This window comes from Lepus europaeus, chromosome 7, assembly GCF_033115175.1.
Source record: "Lepus europaeus isolate LE1 chromosome 7, mLepTim1.pri, whole genome shotgun sequence".
NCBI lineage: Eukaryota > Metazoa > Chordata > Mammalia > Lagomorpha > Leporidae > Lepus > Lepus europaeus.
Window position 1 is genome coordinate 111,456,491 of NC_084833.1, and position 22,724 is coordinate 111,479,214.

The 22,724-nt window shown below is 47.0% G+C and overlaps 1 protein-coding gene and 1 pseudogene across 1 annotated transcript in view; both read left to right on the forward strand.

The window, feature by feature from the left end:
- Positions 1-22,724, forward strand: part of GRAMD1B (GRAM domain containing 1B) — a 200,655-nt gene that overhangs the window by 22,618 nt on the left and 155,313 nt on the right. The window lies entirely within an intron of this gene.
- LOC133764723 (U2 small nuclear ribonucleoprotein B''-like) lies at positions 18,279-19,287 on the forward strand (annotated as a pseudogene).

A 22,724-nucleotide genomic window follows, 5' to 3' on the forward strand; every position in this document is an offset into this window, starting at 1 on the left:
GAAATCCACATGTAAAAGGTAATTTCAGTAGAATCCGGTATGCAGACCACAGCGTGGAAATGATAGGTGTAAAGAACGTATCTGTAAGGTGGGAGAGAGGAGGAGCGAACCAGGGTCTTGCTTTACCACGCACCTTATTTCACTCACACTCAGTGCCACCTGCCAGCAAACGGCTTTGCGTCTGTGTTGGAGAATCACGTCTTCATGCTCGACAGAACTTCGGAGGTCGTCTCCACTTCCTGGAGCAGGTCGGTGGCACCGATAGATCTGCAATGCAGATCCCCAGCAACCTAAGTGTGCAGTTCTCTTTCTCAAGGAGCCCAGCGTTGCCTAGGAAGGAGCCACAGCTTCAGTGCTGAGTCCATGAGGCTCCTGCAGCCCTTGTTTGTGTCTGGGGCAGGGTGGTGGTTTTTCCTAGGATGGTCACCCCAGCCCCGGTTACAGAGAGCAGCCGAGGAAGCACAGAGTAGAGGCCCTGGTTGTGGTCGTGTTTTCCTCCCTGTGGTCCGTGGGCAGGTGACTCAGTCTCTCTGGGCCTCGGTGAGACTGCTTGTAAAATGGAAAGCACGCATTTCTGTTGCATTTAGTAAGATAAACTTAAGTCCCTGCACTCGAGGAGTTACGCTAATGTTTCTATTAATTAGCGGAAGTGAAGAGATGTTTGGTGTCTGTGAGGCCTCTGGGTCTGCCTCTCTGGTTGGTGTACGTTGGGACAGCGGCTTGTGGCTTCTTTGATTTTTTTTTTTTAATGTCACTTTTCAGATCTGTTGATGGGTGCTGAACAGCTACACATAGACCTGTGTTGTAATTTACCGGCCGCTGTCAGCTCTCTGCCCTTTGTCACTGGTCTGCCAAAGGTACTGGCTCCAAGCTTCTTGGTTCTCCCTCTTGCTGTCATCCTTTCCCTTTCTCTCCTTGCTCTTCTCTTTCTGATTCTGCACTCTGTCCTCGGGCTATTTTGTCCACTCTCTTGCCTTTCATTATTTCTGTGTCTCAGACCTCATGTGTTTCCTGAGCCTTAGGCTCATGCCTCCAGCTAACCAATGGACATTTCCGTTGCAATGGTTTTCAAAGCTCACCCCACACCTAACCCAAGTCATCCTCTTTCCCTCCAAGCTGGCTCCTCCCACAATGTCATTCCATTGCAGAGGGGTACCCCTCAACTTCTCAAGGTTGCCATTCTTTTTAAAAAATATTTTATTTAGGGAGCCGGTGCTGTGGCGCAGCGGGTTAACACCCTGGCCTGAAACACCAGCATCCCATATGGGCACCGGTTCGAGACCCGGCTGCTCCACTTCCTATCCAGCTCTCTGCTATGGCCTGGGAAAACAGTAGAAGATGGCCCAAGTCCTTGGGTCCCTGCACCCATGGGGGAGACCGGAAAGAAGCTCCAGCTCCTGGCTTCGGATTGGCGCAGCTCCGGCTGTTGCAGCCATCTGGGGAGTGAGCCAGCGGATGGAAGACCTCTCTCTCTCTCTCTCTCTCTCTCTCTGCCCCTTCTCTCTGTGTAACTCTGATTTTCAAATAAATAAATAAATCTTTAAAAACAGAAAGACTTTTAAAAAATATTTATAGATTTGAAAGGCAGAGTTACAGAAAGAGAGGGAGAGACAGAGATATCTTTCATCGGCTGATTCACTCTGCCAGTGACTGCAGTGTCCAGGGCTGGGCCAGGCTGAAGCCAGGAGTGAAACTCCATCCAGGACCCCCACATGGGTGCCCAAGCACTCGGGCCATCTTCCACTGCTTTCCCAGGCGCATTAGCAGGGAGCTGGATTGGAAGTGGAGCAGTGGGGACTCAAATTGGCACTCATGTAGGATGACAGTCTCATAGGCTTGCATCCTAACCCACTGCGCCACAGTGCCAGCCCCGAGATGGTCTTTTGCTGTCACCGTCTCCCCGCATATTCCCTAAGTCTCCTCTCGACTGATCTCCATGGCGCCATTGCACTCCTCTGCCCCCTTTAATGGAGAGTGTTTGGAGAGGTCTTCATAACCACTTCCGTTTCTCCCTTCTGCTGTCTGTGTTGCTGCTCCTGCACTCCCTGCCCCCAGCCGTTGTGACCTTTCTGACCCTTGAGTGGGATGTGCTCTTACTTCCAGCTATTTCAGACAGGGTTTCTCTCTCGTAACACTGACTCGCTTTGCCAGCCTAAGGCCCTCTTGCAGCTCCTGTGGCATGCTTGGCCTTTGCTCGAGAGAGTATTTCCTGACCCAGGTGTTTACCACGTCCGTATTCTCAGAGCATCCTGCACAAGAAGTGTAAGAATGTACTCACTTGGTGTCCCTTACAAGGTGAATGTGAAGGCAGAGCGTCTTGGTTTCAGCGTTTGTCTTAATCAGTGTTTGCATGGAACATAGTAGGAGCTCCGGAAGCACAGAGTTAGGGAGTGAATCAAATGACGAAGGCCAGAAGGAAGTTTGATTTCTGCGGAATCCTTGTAAATCATTTTGCAAAGCAAGAAGTCCTGTGAAGCAAGATAATTGCCCTTCCATGTGCCACTTATGTAAATCTGGATTGCTGTGTGTTGGCTTGTTTGGTTAAGCCTGTTGGTTTCCTTTCTCTTTTTTTAGTTTGCCCTGTGTGTCCTCATCAGACTGTAAGAGGACAGAGCCTGCTGTCCTAAGGGTAGCCGTTCTCCAAGGGAGCCAGATTTAGCATAGCTAAGTGGAGAGTCGTTGATCTTTCCCAAAAGAAGAATCCAGGGAACAGGAGCACATGGGGGCGATATTTTGTCTGATGGTTGACCCAAAGCCCTGGTGTGGTCTGTAAATCCTGGTTAACTTTTTTCCCACCAAGGACCTCTGTCAGCTTTGAAACTTATTTACTTTTGGAGCTGTGGTGGCCATGAGAACAGTACCTTTTCCAATCTGTTGCTTCCAGGTTAGGGCAACAGTTGTTCCTCCTGCAAGGAGAATGATTTTGGAATAGGTGTATCCTTTCTAATCTCCCCTCCCCACAAGTTAATCCAACAAAGATTTTATTCAGAGGTCAGTGTTGTGGTGCGGGGGGGTTAAGCTGCTTCTTGTGACACCAGCATCCCACGTCAGAGTGATGGTTTGAGTCCTGGCGACACCACTTGGGATCCAGCTTCCCTGATAATGTGCCTGGGAAGGCAGCAAAAGATAGTCCAAGTACTTGAATCCCAATACCCTTGCAGGAGACCTGAATGGAGTTCCTGGCTCCTGGTTTTGGCTTGGCCCAGACCTGGCTGTTGTGGCCATTTGGGAAGTAAACTAATGAAGGGCAGATCTCTCTTTTTCTGTTCTTCTCATTTCAAGTGAATAAAATAAATATTTAAATAAATATTTATTCAACACAAACTACATGCTGGGTACTGTTGTTGACACCAGAAACAATAGTGAGCAAAATAGTTTCTGCCCTAAAGGAGGTTACATCTGTTGTGCATCTACCCCCTACTAGATGTGAGAGTAGAGAAAGGTAGCAACAAAGAACAAGGCAACACTGGTCTCTGTTTGCTTAAAAGCAAATTGCTTGTGCACATTGCTAAAAGAGGGTGGGTGTGTTTTCTAAAATTCAGAAATCAGTTATAAAAGTACTGTCTTCCACGCTGCTTTGAAGAGGGCATGGAAGTGGAGAGGAGCTGGCAGCTGAATGTGGGAAGCTGACGCCCCTTGCATTGATAGTGCGACTTAATTTGATTTGCCGTGGGCATTGTGGAATGCAGACACATTTGTTGCCCTGACATTGTCCAAGACTTTGGGTGATGATTGGATTAAGCTGGGTCTCTCTCTCTCTCTCTGCAGCTGTCAGATGCCAAAACAGTTGTTCTGTTGGTGTGCGTAGGAGCGTCTTGGGTCTCATGGAAGCCAAGAGCCAAAGGGCTGCCAGTAGAAATGGCCTCTCATTATCTGGCGTAATGACAGCCCCGAAGGCAGCGAACTGAAAGCCACTGAAGGCAGGCAGTGAGTGAAGTTTGCTGAGCCATCATAGAGTGTGGAGCCTTGAACTGGGGTTCCCCAGGGGACGGTAGAGGAAAGAGTAGACACTGACACCTGCCGTTGGACACCCAGTCTGTAGCCGAGAGTAGTGTGCATATGGACACAAATTCAAGTACTGTGGACAGTATCAATTGGCCATAATCTCTTCATTTGGGTGGCATTTTGTTGTTTTCAAAGTGGTTTATCATGGGTTCTGGAAAAGCAGGGGCAGAGGATAATTATCCTTTGTGTTTGCCCCAGCATGTAACCAACAATGCTGGCACACAGCAGGCCTTCAAATGACAGGCTTATGGTGTGACAAGCTGCCGCTTCATTTACTCCTCTTCCTCTGGGGCAGATGTAGTGAGCATGCCCACCTGGCACTTAAGGAAATCGAAACTGAAAACTGCCCGTCTCCATACAGTTGAGTAATGCTAGGAACCAGACTCAAAAAAGAGGTAACTTTTTATTTAAGACTTTCTTTTCTTTTCCTTCCTTTCCTTTCTTTTCTTTTTTTTCCTCCAAGATTTATTTACTTGAAAGGCAGAGTTACAGAAGGAGAGATCTCTGGTTTGCTGATTTCACTTCCTGAAGACTACAGTCTGCAATGGTCAGGGCTGGGCCAGGCTGAAGCCAGGAGTGCAAGTGGCAGGGGCCCAAGTACTTGGGCCATGTTCTGCTACCTTCCCAGGTGCATTAGAAGGGAGCTGGGTTGGAAGCAGAGCAGCTGGATCTTGTATGGGATGCTGGTGGTGCAAGTTGCATTTTAACCCACTGCGCCACAACACTGGACTCTTGGGTCTTTCTGTATAGTGCACAATACATGTATGTGTCTGACATTGTACTGTGGCACATATATATGTGCTGATAGTATGGACAATTAAAATCTGTAGGAACTGGGACATAGGACTAAACCTCCTAACCAGCTGTTTCCTCAATGTCTAGATGCTCTTAAAGCTGCAGCTCCTGTGAAAAGCTTTGAATTCAGCCTCCCCCGGGTCCCCTCCCCCAATTTGGAGGGACACATTAAACATTCAGGCGGCCAGAGAGAAGAAAGCCCATCTTCCGCCAACATTTCTTGCTTGGCTGCTATGTGCTGGCCACAAGCTCTGGCTGCCTCTGCTCTTAAAGGATTTAGTTCAGTTTGTTTATTGTTCATCCACTCATCTGTTCGACAGTGGATTTTTATCGAACACCTGTTAGGCAGTCAATGCAAATCATTTTGAAGAAATGTGGCATTGTAAAATGTGACAAGTGCCTCTAAGCAGAGGACAGCAGTAACTGTTATATTGGCTCATCTCTAGGGGAAGACCTTCCTTGGAGAGTTGGTGGGTATTTGGTCCAGGATGTCAGAGGTTTACTCTCAGCATGGGGCCTTGTTCATTCTTTTTACAGTTCAGGTAAAGATGGCTGGTGCTGTCTTGACTGGGGAGTCCTGGCCGTGGATGAATGGTAACCAGGCCTTTTACTTCTCTCCTCTCTTGCTGCTGCATGTAGGACCATCCGACTTTCCTTTCAATGGGTGGGGGGAACTAATGATCTGTTATGTGTCTCTCAAGTACCACTGAAGTAAAGGATGCATGTTGTGTGGTTATTACCTGTGCGTCTGTCTGAACACGTCCCTTACGGCCATGGAGCAGATGGACTCCTAGAGCATCTTACTCTATTGACTACTAGTTTAAGGTCCCTTGGAGGGGCTGGAGCTGTGGCATAGTAGGCTAAGCCTCTGCCTGTGGCACCGGCGTCCCATGTGGGAGACCTGGAAGAAACTCCAGGCTCCTGGCTTCTGATCAGCTCAGCTCCAGCTGTTGCAGCTGTGTGGGGAGTGATGCAGCAGGTGGGAGAGCTCTCTTTCTGTGTGTGTCTCTCCCCCTCTCTCTCTGTAACTCAACTTCTCAAATAAATAAATGGAATCTTTTTTTAAAAAAAAAAAGTCCCTTTGGGTATGAGTTTGGAAAGGATTCACTCTCACTGTCCTAATCAGCTGAGTTGTGTCCGCCTGGGTTAGTAAATCACAGCGGGTACTGTGTGAGTAGCTCCAAACTTTCCTGTCCAGGTTAGTAGGCAAGTATAGGAGAATATGTACATATGTACACATGCTAGTTTTTTCAGATACATATGTGCTTAATATATATAAGTATGCAAATATTATATGCATGTGTGTATGTATATATAACCATAGATATATATTCCTTAAACCTGGAACTCCCTCAGGGCAGGTGAGGTGTTTTGGTGTCATAGGACAGTGACTCAAACCTTTATCAGCCATAGATTTTAATTTGCCTTCTGGAAATGATACTTGTCTTGATGTCAGCAGTTGGGTTCGACCCGTTTACTTCAGGGAGATTTATGGACGATGCCTTCCTTCTTGTAAGTGAGCTCAGCAGAACCCAGGTGGCCTAGTAGTGGAACATCTAAAGTCACCAGTTGCTCCTTATGATAAACTCGAGAGTGACTGAGAGCTGCTGAGAAATAGACTGTGTTTATCTTTGCAAAACATCATTGATAATGGCCCATGACCACACGTTCCACACCTATCACTACTGTGTTGAAGGCCACGGTAGATGCTTCTCTGCAGCTATGGCAACTTTTATTGCAGTAGCAATTTCCAGCCTGCTTCTGGGGGGTAAAATGCCAGCCAGGAACAAAGTGCTTTCCCTTGGCTGTTTGTGTCTTCAGTTTCTTCTTCATGATCATACCTACCTTGCAGATTAGTGTGAAGGTAGGATAGTAAAGGTGGGACTTCTCTCAAGGTGCCTGATCCATGGCAATGCTTTCTTTCTCTTTCCTGTTCTTCCTCCTTTAAACTTAAGGGCAGGAGGTGTTTTCAGATGGATGTCATTCAGGGCCAAGTTTACCTGATCCAAAGGACAGACCTGATGCTTGTGGTTGTTTGTCATTTAGGGGTCGTTGCTGGGCACCTCTGATGAGTCATTTGGGGTTGGCAGACCTGGCCAGGGTAGTGGGCCAGAGGTTGCTTAGGGCTGCATGTGTAATCAGCCTGTTTCCTGGAGCACTTCTGTAACCTGATCCCTTCTTATGGGTCAGGGTGTGGGGACAAGGAAGTAGCCCTGGGGATGCCATGAGTTCCTTATCTGGTGCTGAGTTTCCTGTGATAGGGCTTTATGAATCTTTGGTGCCAGCTTAAGCAATGTTGATGTCCTCTGTGCCATAAGACTGTACCATGGACCCTAAATGAATGGAGGGCAGGGTTGTCTTCTGAGTTTGGGATGAGTGGTATATTCTTGGGTTTGGGATATAATTAGGAGAGAAGCGATTCTTGGTACTAAAGGGGAAGATGAAGAGTGAGAACTTTCAGGAGAGAAAGTGTAAAAAATATCCAAGGTAAGAGTTCAAGACAGTATATAAGAGGTAGCCATGATGTATTTGTGAGATGGGAGTGGGTTTTGTGTGGTCCTGAAATGCTCATTCCTTCTTTTGTGAGACTGTATTTATGGGACTAGGCACATGCAATTCAGATGTCTTTGAGAAATGCTTGACTTTATTCTATCTGAGTGATTTTTTTAAAAGATTTATTTATTTAGTTGAAAGTCAGAGTTACACATAGAGAGGAGAGGCAGAGAGAGAGAGGGGTCTTCCATCTGATGATTCACTCCCCAGATGGCTGCAACGGCTGGAGCTGCACCGATCCAAAGCCAGGAGCGTCTTCTGGGTCTCCCACACGAGTGCCAGGCCCAAGGGCTTGGGCCATCTTCTACTGCCTTCCCAGGTCACAGCAGAGAGCTGGATCAGAATTGGAGCAACTGAGTCTCAAATCAGCGCCCATATGGGATGCCGGTGCTACAGGCCAGGATGTTAACCCGCTGTGCCACAGCACCGGCCTGAGTGATGTTTTGTAGGCATGCGGTCTTTTATTAGTTTTGTGATCTCTTATGTCCTCCTCAACACCAACGACAAATATGGTTTCAACAGGTACTGTGTGTAAGGTGTGTAAGAGCCCTGTTTACTATCTAGGAAAACAGAAAAGCTTTTAAGTCCATTTTTCTCCCAATAGTGGTGACACCAAATGAAGGGAAAAATAATTGATTGAATTATCATATATGGTAAGCTGACATCAAAACAGATTTCACTAGGATCAGCCTCTGAATTCCCTTCCAACTGAAAACCACACTGAGAACCCTTTTGTTGATAGGCATTCACCTGCACTCCCTCACTCATTTTGTGTTTGTTATGCAAACAGCTGCTACAGGCATGCAGTGCACGGAGCAGCTGGCAACGCCATGGACTAAGGAGTGATCTGCATGCCTCAAAGTCTAGGCCTTGTGCATTTTATTTTATTATTTTATCAACTTCAACAACCATGTAGTAACTCTTTTTAGTTATTTTCCTATGCAATGAACTCTCTAGGAATTTAGCAAAAACTTTGGTTATGAGATGCACATATTTCACATATGATGATCTTATCCAATTGTATGTGTTTGCTTAATATTGAAACTGAGTATTGTATTAATGTCAAATATTTTGATCAAAAAGAAAGATAACATATTCTTACCATATATTTTTTAGTACGAAAGCTGCCTTGGGCTTTAAAATTTAATTACTCTGGTCTACTTCTGAATTCAGAGATTTTGGGGTACACTATTCCCAGTGGGTGAGCAGGCAGTCTCAAGTCCATTACTTGGTGTGAACAGGGCTTGTCATGGTCTTGTGCCTTTTTATTGGCGTGACCTGAATGTATCTTTCTGTTTTATTGAGACTCCCCTCCTCATGCCCCGTCTTACTGTCTTCATAAGGATCTTTATGTTGATGATCTATCTCCCACCTCTGCATCCCTACAGTAACCTACAAGAATTTCAGGCCCCTAAGTGCAGGGGCTATGCCCCTTCTGTTGTTATTATGTTCCCAGTCACTAAAAAACAGCCTAGGATATAGAAAACACCCCACATGCTTTTAGGGGAACAACCGACCAAGTGTTAGAAGTTATGCTTATTCTGCGCACCAGCACCAAAAGGCTTAGGGAACAAACGTTTGAGACACTTTTTCCTCCCTCTGGGAGTTTCATTCTTGTACTCCAAGAGCAGCATGGTAGTGTGGGAAAAGCCCTGAGAGTCAGCAGGGTGAGTTTTATTTTTTGCAATGCTGTTAAAACCCTGGGGCCAGCGCCATGGCTCACTTGGTTAATCCTCCGCCTGCGGCTCTGGCATCCCATATGGGTGCCAGTTCTAGTCCCGGTTGCTCCTCTTCCAGTCCAGCTCTCTGCTGTGGCCCAGGAGGGCAGTGGAGAATGGCCCAAGTGCTTGGGCCCTGCACCCGCATGGGAGACAAAGAGGAAGCACCGGACTCCTGGCTTTGGATCGGTGCAGCGCGCCGGCTGTAGCGGCCATTTGGGGGGTGAACCAACGGAAGGAAGACCTTTCTGTCTTCTCTCTCTCTCACTGTCTAACCCTATCTGTCAAATAAATAAAATAAAATAAACAAATAAACTAAAATAAATAAAATAAAAGACTTAAAAAAGAAACCTGTCTCTTAACATTGTGGCCGTTGGTTTCCTGTTCTGAAAGGGAGACAGACTAGTTCATGTGTTGGGTTCCTTCCTGATGGTGAATGTTGGTCCGTGATTTCATGGGTTGAATGGCAGACAACTATATAATGATAGTCTGGAAAGAGAATAACTGTAAAAGAAAACAGGGGTCAAGTAGTTTGTAGGGAGCACCAGGAAGCCACGTTTCTGCGTCTGCCTGTTCATTGCCGTTCTGGGTCTTTCATCCACATCTGTCTTCGGGTGCCTTCTCATCTCTGCACTGTGTCCCCACCTCTGGTTCAGTTCACAGGTCGTGGACAGCTGGCACCTCCCTCCTCTGCCCATCCGTGGGCCTTCCCCTGAGCTGTCAGACTGGTTGCCTGGGAGCTGTCTTAGCTTCCTTGCATTTTGAAGGCTTGGTGGGCTTTTGTGATTGTCCAGCACACGTTGTTCATTTTACAGGTGAGCAAACTGAGATCAGAATGGCAGTGCAACTCCCTCTGTGTTCTGTGGAGTCAGAGCCAGAGCCGGAGCTGGGCCCGAGCTCCTGAGCAGCCCAATCCCTGTGATCGCTCTGTGGTGCCTGTGTGTTTGCTGTTAATAGAGTCACTTACTTCATGCATGACTGCAAGGTGAGTGTGTATGTGTGCTACATGGAACCCAGTTGGAGCTCCTTTGAATGTTCTCATAACCCATGTTAGCAGCCTTCCTGCCTTTCTTCTAAGGCACCGGGTTCCCTGCAGACTTGCTGTGGACTTACCTTGTGGGTAATTAGTGAAGATGGTAGGAAGTAACTGGCTGCGAGTACTTGTTGGTTGCCCAACCTTTGTTTTGGCCTGGGCAAAGGTGGCAGGGCTGCCAAAGAAGATAGAACTGCCTTCAGGAGCTGGCAAGCGGAGGGAGCAGGACCCTGAGCTTTCGCCTCTGCCTTCTCCCATCCCCTGTAGTTAGACACAACCTGACTCTCTCTAACTGGTTCTCTCCATCCTCATGCTACCCCCTTAGCTTGAGCCTCCATCCCCTTTGCTCAGGCCTGCCCTGTCATTCCTTCTAACCACCAGATCAGTGCCCTGCTCAGAATTCTCCACCACCTCTGGGGTGAGCAGCAGTCCTGTTTGTGGGGCATCTAGGGCCCCTCACCGTGCAGATGTTACATACTTGTCCATATTCATCTCCACTCCAGGAGCAGGAAGCTGGGTCCCCGGCTGCCCCTGCACCACTGCTCCAGCTGTGTGCTCTGCCATGTGCCCTGCCTTCTGTAGAATGCAGTGTGCCTGGTAAAATTCTGTTCACCTTTCACACGTCGGCTCAAGTGCTTCCTCCTCCATGAAGCCCTGTCGATTTTCCAATGTGGCTCCGGGTGTTCTTTCTCTTCTATGAGTGCTGTGCTTTGTATAGAAAGTGGTCCCTTAGGGCTGGTGTTGTGACACAGCAGGTTAAGCTGCTGCTTGTGACAGGAGCATCCCTGATAGGAGTGCCAGTCTGAGTCCCAGCTGCTCCACTTCTGATTCAGCTCCCTGCTAATGTGCTTGGGAGAGCAGCAGATGAGGACTCAAGTGCTGGGGCCCCTGCCATCCCCATGGGAGACCTGGATGAAGCTCCTGGCTCCTAGCTTTGGCTTGGCCCGGCCCCAGCCATGGGAGCCATTTGGGGAGTGAACCAGCAGGTGGAAGATCTCTCTCTCTTAATGTGTGTGTGTGTGTGTGTCCCTTCTCTCTCCCTGTTACTCTTTCAAGTAAGTCAAATTTTTTTTTAAAAGTTGGCCTTCAGTATTGGCAGGGGATTTGTGCCAGGACCCTTGAGCATACCAAAATCTGAGGATGCTCAAACCTTAAGTAAACTCTGCATATAGCCTATGCACATCCTCCTGTATACTTTAAGTCTCCTCTCAATGTCTGTTATCTAATACAGTATAAATGCTGGGCCGAGCTCTGGCCCTGGCTCGGACTATAAGTTGTCCTACTATATTATTTAGGGAAAAGGGTCTGTATGTGTTGGATACAAATGCACATTTTTCTTTGAATATTTCTGCTGCAAGCTTGGCTCCGTGCACAGGTGTGGAGGGTTGCTGCACACCTCCCATCCCACCCTGCAGGAGGTCATGGATTGGTGGAAGGGACCTTTCATCGCTGGATAGTTGTTTTATTAAGGACAGAATGTGTCTTCTGGTCTCTCTTTTTGAATTTTTGTGTTCCCTCAAATAGAGCTTCTTGGCACACAGTAGGTGCTCCATAAATGCTTGTTGTGTTTTCCTTAAAGAATTTTGCAGTTAAACCTAGAGCAAATACTTTTCTGTTTTTTCTCAAGAAGGAGGGATTGTTTCAAGAGCTGTAGAATTGTGGAGAGGGATGAGGATAGACAAAAAGCCATTAGGCAGTCACCTCTGGCAGGTGAAAGCTTTGAGTCAGGCAGTGGAGCACGCAGCTTGTTTGCAGGGAGTGAAAAAGAGAGCTGAGAAGAGAGTTGTGTGTCCACAGCTGGGGATCCCTGGTGTTCTCTGTGGGGCGGTGATAAGAAGGCAAAACAGCGTGTAACTTCAACGCTCAGTATGATGGAGCCAAAACTAGTCTGAGTCCATGTCAAGCGAACATTCTGGGGCCCTTAGGCACAGAAGCTGACGTCCCTCATCCATGTGAGACTCTCCCTCCCCTCCGTTGAACCTGGGGATGGAACCCAGTCATCGTGATGCCATTCATCATCTTGCTAAAATTACCTTGAAAATAAAATGGACAGAGAGAAGAGTTTGAAGCAAATGGCTTGGTGTTTTTTTGTAAGAGTTTGTCTTTTTTTTTTAAAGATTTATTTTTTATTTGAAAGTCAGAGTTGCACAGAGAGAAGGAAAAGCAGAGAGAGGTCTTCTGTCTGCAGGTCCATTCCCCAACTGGCTGCAACGGCCAGAGCTGCGCCAGCCCAAATCCAGGAGCCTCCTTTGGGTTTCCCATGCGGGTGCAGGGGCCCAAGGACCCAGGCCATCCTCCACCACCTTCCCAGGCCATAGCAGAGAGTCAGATCGGAGGCGGAGCAGCCGGGACCCGAATCAGTGCCCACATGGGATGCTGGCACCACAGGCGGCAGCTCTACTCACCATGCCACAGTGCCGCCCCAAGAGTTTATCTTTTTAAAATTTATTTTTCAAAAATTTATTTTATTTTCTTGAAAGTCAGAGTGACATAGAATGAGAGATAGAGAAAGCGATTTTCCATCTGCTGGTTTATTCCTCAAATGCCACAACAGCTGGGACTGGGCCAAGCTGATGCCAGGAGCCTGGCACTTCATCCAGGTCTCCCACATGGGTATCAGAGGTGCAAGTACTTGGGCCATAGTCTGCTGCTTCCTTAGGCACATTAGCAGGGAGCTGGATTGGAAGTGGAGCAGCTGAGAGTACAACCAGTGCTCCGATCTGAGAGGCCGGTTTTACAGGCTTTGGCTTAACAACCCTTGTCCTTTTTAATGATTTGAAAAAGACAGACAGACAGACAGAGACCATATGTTAGTCTACTCCTTAAATGCCTGCAGTGGTCAGGGCTGGGAGATGGTAGGAACCCAACTAGCAGAATCGTCACGACTTGCTGCCTCCCAGAGTGTACGTTAGTAGGAAGCTGGAAACAGGAGCAGCAGAGGGACTTAAACACAGAAACTCTGATATGAATGCTTAGCATCCCAAATAGCATCTTAACTGTGAGGCCAAACACCCTCCTGGCAAATGGCTTTTTTTTTTAATCTGTGGGGTGAATGGCATCCTACATAAGGAAACAGCGAAAGGTGAGGTTTTTCCTGCTCATCCGTCTCCCCATTGTAATGAGCATAAAGGCAGAGAAGAAGGGGCTGTTGTGCATGGTTAGAGCAAGTGAGCATGAATTCTGCATGTGGGGCACGGCTGTGTGGGTGGGGTACTGTTAAGTTCCAACTCTGCAGATCGGCAGGTGATGGAGACTGAAGGGGACTTGTCCTTTGTGCTGCTGTAATTTTCCTCCAGCTCTGAGTAAGAGCTCCTGGCCAGTGTTGTGTGGGGACAGTCATTCAATGCACCTCCGCCTCACACAGCAGAGTTTGCATCAGGTATTCAGACAACTCCTTGTGGGGTTTAAGCATCACCCGTGCAGTTGCTTGCCTGACCATGAGTTTGGAAAAACATTTCTAAGTGGTCGTTGTAGGGAAGGATGTGTAGGTCAGAAGGAGCATCACATCAAAGGTGATTTGTGGTTACAATGCTCAGCCCTTGGAGTTGGGAAGACTGGGGGGCTGGTTAAGAAAAATGGGACACTTGTATTCTTTTTGGTTTTTAAAGATTTATTTATTTGGAAGGCAAAGCTACAGAGAAAGAGAGAGAGGGAGGGAAGGAGGGAGGGAGATCTTCCATCCACTGAGTCACTCCCCAAATAGCTGCAACAGTCAGAGCTGAGCCAGGGTGAAGCCAGGAGCCAGGAGCTTCCTCAGGGTCTCAAAGGTGGGTGCAGGGGCCCAAGCACTTGAGCCATCTTCCAGGCCTTCTCAGACTCATTAGGAGGAAGCTGGATCAAAAGTGCAGCAGCTGGGACTGACACTATGGCGCAGCGGATTAAAGCCCTGACCTGCAGCGTTGGCATCCCAAATGGGCACCAGTTCTAGTCCCAGCTGCTCCTCTTCCAATCCAGCTCTCTGCTGTGGCCTGGGAAACCAGTAGAAGTGTTGTACCTGAGCGAGTGCAAACAAAGGAGCTCCACACATTGATAAAATCTGATGGTCCTTTATTGCCGGCGGTGGAGAGTGGGCTCATGCCTTAAAGAACTCTCGACCCTGAAGCCCAAAGCAACAGGGTTTATAAAAGCAAAAACCACAAAATCAGGAGGGGAATACATGGTTGCTAGGATCGGGGGGAATACATGGTTACTGGGGTCAAGCTGACCTAAAACCTATGTGAAACTAGTATCAGTTATAATCTTGACAATACCAGTTACAATTTTAACAATTCCAAGTATAATCTTGACATTAATCCAGGTATTGGTTTTAATCATATGTAGGACATAGACAAAATGCATTTTTATCATTAACCCAGGTGTAGCCTATTCACTTCCAAGCTTGAGCGATCATGCTGGGGGTTTCTATGCTCTGCCAAGTGTGATGTAGTAGAATGCTATTGTTTAACTGTTTTAGATCATAGTTTCAGACCAGATTTTCACGGTGTGTGTGTGTGTGTGGGGGTGCTTTCCCAGAATGGAGTCTCAGGTTCCCCAAAATGGAGTCCCTACTGTCAAGGTGCTACTTCAGAAGATGGCCCAAGTCCTTGGGCCCCTGCGCCCATATGGGAGACCCGGAAGAAGCTCCTGGCTCTTGGCTTGGGATCGGCGCAGCTCCGGCCGTTGCGGCCAATTGGGGAGTGAACCATCGGATGGAAGACCTCTCTCTCTCTGTCTCTACCTCTCTGTAACTCTCTCTTTCAAATAAATAAAATAAATTAAAAAAAAAAATGGAGCAGCCGGGACTTGAACTGGTACCCATATGAGATGCTGGCAGTGCAGGCAGTGGCTTTATCTGCTGTGCTGCCGGTGTTGGCCCTCACTTCTATTCTTGATATAAAAAAAAAAAAGAAAGAAAAAGAAAAAAATGAAGTTTGAAAAACAGAAAAGGAAGAATAGAGATAGGTGTTTGGCTGAGATGCTCACATCCCACATCAGAGTGTCTGGCTCTGGCTCCTGACTTCAGTTTCCTGCCAGTGCAGACCCCAGGAGACAGTGTGATGGCTCAAGTGATTGTGTTCCTGCCACTCGCGTGGGAGACCTGGATTGTTTACGATCCTCGTCTTCAGTCCCTGCCAGGTACTTTGCAGACATTTGAGGGAGTGAACCAGAAGATGCGCAGTCTCTGTGTCTTTCTCTCCTTTAAATAAATACAATAAATAAAAATTTTTTTGAAAAGACATAAAACACTGATAGGGCTCAGTTTGAACATTAGTTACCTTATAAGCAAACAAACAAAAGGTTCTGGGGGGTAGGGCTGGCTTCTAGGCTGTTCTGTGTCTGTGACCTTCTAACTCAGGGCCTGGTCCACCTAAAGTCTACTTCTCATGTTTTTGCTGTCACATCTGCCAGTCAAAAAGTGTTTTTTTAAATGAATGAATTATCTACCCTGCGGATCATCAGAATCCTTCTTCTCTCCTTCTCTTGTTGAGTCCAAATTTCCCAATCAATGCACAAGGCACAGTTGCAGATGCAAAAGCAGAGGTTTATTTGTTACCAGCCGGCTGGGGCCCCCTGCCCACACACAACCATTTAGCAGGTCACAGGCAAAAGGCCTCTCATTTGCATAAGAGAGGTTTTTATAGCCTCTCACTTAGAAGGGTGAAGGTCATCTACATAGGTTACCTTCTTACTCTCTATATGGCAAGGTATTGGGACCTAACATGTTCATTGGTTCATTTAAACATAAAGGCTATATACGTTATGTGGCGGGAAGGCCACACAAAGGAGATGGCATGGAGAGGAACTGGCGGGAAACATTGGGCCATAAATTCCAGGGGAGCTGGTGGAGGGCAGGAGGTCATAAATTCCAGGGGAGCATACTTTCTTTGTTCTCAAGGACCTGGCCTGCCTCCTTGGCTGGTCCGGGATGAGGCTTATCATGGCATTATAGCAGGTGCACAAGCAAGCCAGAGTGCAGAAACCGAACCAGCATTTAGCAAGCTAGGGACTCCAACTTCTACACTCTCTCTGGGGTGGGTCCGAGAACTGGGCTTGAAGGTTCTTTGGAAACAGGGCAGCACTGTGATTGTGTGTGTGCGTCATTAAAATTCTCAAATTCTAGATATGTGATTTGTGTATTATTCAGCTTCTGTTTTCTTGTGCTCAGTATTCGGAATTCTCCAGTACCTGCTGCCTTCACTGTAACGAAGTGACCTTGTGTGGTATATAGACCTCATGAGCAAGTTGTCCAGGTGCTGGGCAGAGAACATACAGTTCAACCCAATGTGGAAAATGGCATTGTGGAAGCAGACTGGATATTACCCTTGGACACCCTGGCCCCAGGTCCAGCCACAGCTGAGATTGCTTCCCAGCCCCTGAGGGCCTCTCTGTGAGTTTAGGTGAGCTAGGAGAGTCCTTGGTTTGGACTGTTTTTATTTTGTCCATTGGAAAAACAACAAGATAATAGTTTTACCATAAACCAGTGTATCCTGGGGCTAAGGGCAAATGACATTGAATGGGGGTGGGGATGGGGTTGGGAGTGGGGCCTGGGAGGGGAGGCTGGAAGCTGAATGGGTTCTTTCTGAAAAGCAGCACAGCCTGCTGTCCCTTTGTCCTTGAGCTTGGCGCAGTTTCTTCCTGAATCCCTCACCTCCCATTTCCCTTGTCCTTTAGAACCCAAGAATTCATCCTTTTCATGGAAAGATCAGCGTTTTCTCTCCTTAGCCCTCGAGAGCAGAGCACAAGGAGGTCCGTATCTTTCCTACAGGCTTTTCAGGACCCGTGAAAGGGCATCAGAAGTTCATGGAAAATGGAATCAAAAGATAATAGGAACTTTCCATGAAGCACCCTCACCTTCTCAGCTGTTTTATTGTATTAAAGTTTTATTTCATTTATTTGAGAGGCAGACAACCACCCACCCACCTACCCCCCAACACACAGAGGGAGAGCACCTGCTCTCTGGTTCACTCCTCAGATGTCCACAATGATAGAGACTGAGCTGGGCTGAAGCTGGAAGCCAAGAACTCAATCCAGGTCCCCCACATGGGGGACAGGGACCTAATTATTGAGTCATCACTGGCTGTCTCCTAGGTGTGCATTAGCAGAAACCTGGAGGTATTTCCAGCTTTGTGAGAGGTTTGACTTCTGTTAATTAGAGGGAAACAGACAGTTGGTGACAACATTAATTACCAGTTGGGAAGCCATAGTTATGAAAAATCTTGGAAACGTATTTGTCCCTAATTGAGTTTGATCTTAATCAGATGTCAGTGGGTCAGTGCTCCTATTACCTGGACTTCCAGGATGTTGTTGTGGGATTTTGGTTGTTGTTTCTGGGGAGTCTGCCCTGATCTCCTCCAGATTGGCTCCAGAATCTGCCCTGATCTCCTCCAGGTTGGCTCCGGAATCGCGGGACCACTTGTTAGTGTCATTGGGACTTTCCTAACCTGCTTCTGTGCAGAGTCCCTCGGCGCACCGCCGTTTCTGCTCTGCGGCTGGTTGAGCCCTTGAGTCCAGCCTCACACCCAGAAGGGAAGGCACTGTCCCCTCTGGTCCCCAAGAACTACCCCTGGGCCACAGGCCAACTGCTGCTGGCCTCTGTGAAGTCTCTCCAGCCCTGACACTGGCCCAAGGCCATGCTGCCCTCTGTCCTGGCACATTGTGCTGTCTGAGTTGATGTGCCTGTGTTTTTCTCGCTGGCTGGTTGTTGAGGCTGTTCTGACCCTTAGGTGTGGATTGCTTTTTTTTGTTTTGTTTTTTGTTTTTTTTTTTTTTTTTTGACAGGCAGAGTGGACAGTGAGAGAGAGAGAGACAGAGAGAAAGGTCTTCCTTTGCCGTTGATTAACCCTCCAATGGCCGCCGCGGCCGGCGCGCTGCTGCCGGCGCACCACGCTGATCGGAAGCCAGGAGCCAGGTGCTTCTCCTGGTCTCCCATGGGGTGCAGGGCCCAAGCACTTGGGCCATCCTCCACTGCACTCCCTGGCCACAGCAGAGAGCTGGCCTGGAAGAGGGGCAACCAGGACAGAATCTGATGCCCCGACCAGGACTAGAACCCGGTGTGCCGGCGCTGCTAGGTGGAGGATTAGCCTGTTGAGCCACGGGCCGGCCCGTAGATTGCTTTTTGCAGGTATGGTTAGTAATTTGCTTACAGTATTGGAGATGGTGTAGGCCTGAGGCTATGTGATCACTTTAACCCAAACATGGATATCAGACCAAAACATACAATTTACATAAATAATATGGATGATAGGATTTAAAAAGAACTGAAGAGATCCCTTTATGTTCTGGTTTCTCAGTTTGGCTTTGTGGTGAACATTGCAGCTTTAAAGACCATGAAGATGAAGGTGCAGGTCTTATTAGATTTAAGGAACTGGGATCCCCCACAGATGCTTTGAGACAGTTATGAGGGTTTCCATTTTGTGGTAAACCAGTGCAATCCAGTATGCAAAAACTGACTGTGATATAACATCTAAAATGTGTGGTACTTTTGTTGACAAAGAAGAGAAAAAAGCCAAAGCTATGGAACATGCTGTAGCAATTGTAAACAAAAAGCCTGATTATGTGACATTTAATTCAGCTAGTGACCGAGGAAATTCAACACCAAATGCTCAGGTCCCTGGTTACCCTCAAAACTATAATTTATCCCTTGAAAACTTGCCAGAAGAGAAGCCAGTGTTGTGGTACGGTGCATTAGGCAGCCGCCTATGGCACTAGCATCCCATATGGGCACTGGTTTGGGTCTTGGCTGCTCCGCTTCCAATCCAGCTCCCTGCTAATGCACCTGGGAAGGCAGCTAAAGATGGCCGCAGTAATTGGGCCCCTGCCGCCCATGTGGGAGACCTGGATGAAGTTCTAGGCTCCTGGCTTCCTCATGGCCTGGCCCTGGCATTGTAGCCATTTGGGGAGTGAACCAGCAGATGGAAGAACTCTCTCTCTGTCTCTTCCCCTCTCTGTGTAACTGCCTTTCAAATAAATAAATAATAATAATAACAGTAAAAAGACTAATCGGAAGAGACTCATGAGATGATATTGTCCCTGCTGTTTAATCAGTCGCCTGGTTTCGAGGAAGTACATTTGGTACCTGGAAGGCATGACATGGCTTTTGCTGAATTTGAAAATGATGGGCAGGCTGGAGCTGCCAGGGATGCTGTACACAGATTTACGATCACACTGGCCCATACCATGAAGATCACCTATGCCAAGAAATAGCACGAGGAATAGTTGTCTCTAAAGGAACTGGTGTTATTCTTAGTGTTTGTGTTGATACCATTTTGGGGATATAGGAGTGAAAGTGAAATTTTTGTGAAGGACTTAAAAAATAATAGTCTAAAAAGTTTTTCTTGCCTTGTCATTTGGTGAGAATGTGCCAACAGATGAAGAATGACTTGAAAAATTAAGATCTTCGATTGTGTTCCACAAAGATAGGAAGATGAAGACAATTTATGGTGTTAACAAAATGATCCTTAAAAACACCAAGATTTTTCAAAGCTCTGCAGTTTGGGAGTTATCATTGTTACATTTTTTCTTTCCGTGGAAGTCACTTTTCAAGGCTCTATATTCTAATCACCCTGTTTTCCAGCAAAGAGAAATGGGCTGGAGATCAAGGCTGTTGTGTCTTCTGGTAACAAGGAAGTGATGTTTTAGTTCTGCACTGTTTATTCACCTGAATAAAATGGAGTAATGAAAAAAAAAATAGTCTATCTTTAGCCTTAGTGAACTGTGAACTATGAATGCGTAAATTTTGTACAATAAACTTTTATTTGTATTCTGTATTATAGAAGCAACTTGCTGACTTGGATGGCTTCATCGGCCACTTTGTGACCAGTGCCAGATGCCATCACCTGGCAAACTGTCTCCAACTGGTCAGGACGCCCTCTTGTCACCTCTTGTTTCAAGGGGTTTGCTCTGCTGGAATTCCCAGATTCTGTGTCTTCTGGCCAAGGTTGCCTCCCGTGGAGCAGGGATGACTGACACCCAGCACAATCAACATCCAAGCTCTTCTCAGTGCACCCCATCCTCCACCCAAGCTCAGGTCCCCTCAGTTTCATTAGTGAGGTCATTCCTGCCATCCACCCCTTCTCGGGGAATGCTATTGTCTAGAATTACAGTGTGCTCAAGGTGAAAGAATAAAGAATTCAAGGCTAGAAAACTTGGAAAATGCTTACCAGCATCTCATAGACGGTCACGCATACCCCTTGAGTTGTCTTTTTTTTTTTTTTTATATTCAAACTGGAATTCACAATTTGTATATTTCTTATCTACCTTGTGCAGTTGCAAAGATTAGATGGAAGAATGTACATGGAAGCTTTGTAGACTGGAAAGATGTATTAGTATTAACTGCAGCATATTAGCGTGCAGCATCTCGTATTGAATGAATTGCAAAAAGCAGCCAGTGTTTGCAGTAAAGGAGATATTCTCTTTTATAACTGATAGGTTCTCTCTAAGGCATGGGCAGAGCTACTATTTCCATTGGTGATAACTACTCAGACTTGGTTGGATTTGTCCTTACTTTGGTGACTCCAAAGGAGCAGAGCTATGGGCCAGGTAGGAAAGAAGTCAACAAATTCATCCCTAAATGAGGCAGAGGGAAGAGACAGCTGGGCTTCTGCGTGACACAGGGCTCAGTAGGCCTGGTGGGAGATGCAGATGATATGGAAGAGATGTTTAAAGCAGAGAAGACAATGAGAACAGAGTTTAATAGAATGGATATCCATATGGTGTTTGGGAAGCGCAAGTAGTTTTCAAGGGTTCATCCTGAGCTTCCTGCTGGGCAAGTTGGTTCCATGTTGTACAGCCTTGTATTGTCGGCAAAGAGCTCTGGACTCCATCTCATGACATCATAGGAAGACCTCAGAGGAGTCTAACCTGGGAAGAGGCATGTTAAGAGCTGCTTTAGAGGCTTACAGGCAACAGTCTGGGCACCTTCTTACATGGGGTGGGATTAGCTAGCATCAGCCTGTAAATGCTGATTGTGCACATCACTTCTCAGTGCCAATTTAAATGATATAAAAAATCCACCATGATAGGAATATTTACACCACAAGATTTGGCAAATGACACGAGTCTGCCCCTCCCCCCCCCCCCAAAAAAAAAAAAAAAAAAAAAAAAAAAAACCTCTGCCTCCAAATCTGGTTTTTAGATATTTGTCAGTGCAGGTATAGGACCATTTCTGTAGGGTAGGACTTAAGTAGTTTGCAAATCTCAAACTCCACCCCAGATAGTCTGAATCAGAATTCAGGATAAGTGAGGAGGTAGGAACCTATTTTTATTTTATTTATTTATTTATTTATTTATTTTTGACTGGCAGAGTGGATAGTGAGAGAGAGACAGAGAGAAAGGTCTTCCTTTTTGCTGTTGGTTCACCCTCCAATGGCCGCTGTGACCGGCGCATCTCGCTGATCCGAAGCCAGGAGCCAGGTGCTTCTCCTGGTCTCCCATGCGGGTGCAGGGCCCAAGCACTTGGGCCATCCTCCACTGCACTCCCGGGCCACAGCAGAGAGCTGGCCTGGAAGAGGGGCAACCGGGATAGAATCCGGTGCCCCAACCGGGACTAGAACTTGGTGTGCCGGCGCCGCAAGGCGGAGGATTAGCCTGTTAAGCCACGGCGCCGGCCATTTATTTTATTTCATTTAAAAATTATTATTTATTTTATTTGAAAAGGGAAGGGGAAGAGAGAGAGAGAGAGAGAGAGAGAGAGAGAGAGAGAGAGATCTCAGGCACTAGTTCCCTCCTCACATACCTGCAACAACCAGAGCTGGGCCAGGCTGAAGCCATGAAACCAGGAGCTGGGAACTCAATCCAGGTCTCCCACGTGGGTGACAGGGACCCAGGTACTTGAGCCATCGGTGCATCTAACTGGAAGCAGGAACTGGGAGCAGAGCTGGGACTGGAACCCAGACACTCTGATACAATGCATGCATCTCAGGTGGCATCCTAACTGCTATTCCAAAGGTCCACCTCACCAACCAGTTTTTAGGAAAACTTTCCAGAGAACGGGCCATCAAAGGAGGAGGTACCTTTCTCTGAAGGGAGGAAGAGAACTTCCACTTTGACTATGGCCTTGTCTAAATAAGGTCAGAGTTTGTGAACTCAAGAGGCTTCCATAGCCTTGGCAGCTCATGACAAGAACCTCGGGTGATTACTGACGTCATAAGTAAGAGTGTCAGTTGTTAAATCAACGATAGGAATCACTGTGCACTTACTCCCCATGTAGGATCTCTGTCCTTAATGTGTTGTACTATGCAAATTAATGGTAAAACCAGTATTCAAACAGTACTAAGTTGATCTTCTGTATATAAAGATAATTAAAAATGAATCTTAATGAAGAATGGGATGGGAGAGGGAGTAGGAGATGGGATGGTTTGCTGGTGAGAGGGTGGTTATGGGGGGAAGAACCGGTATAATCCAAAAGTTGTACTTTTGAAATTTATACTTTTAAATAAAAGTTTTCTAAAAAAAAGGAAAACTTTCCAGGTAATTCTTACGCAGCCAGTGTGGGGCTGGTCTTTGTACCAGGACTGGCACGTGAGGAGTCAAGAGGAAAGGAGGAATGTAAAAGGTATTTAGGAGATAGGAGCAAGATAGCTCCAGGACAGAGTGGAGGTAGGGAGTGCAGAACTATTTCTGAACTTCCTTGTTTGCACAAC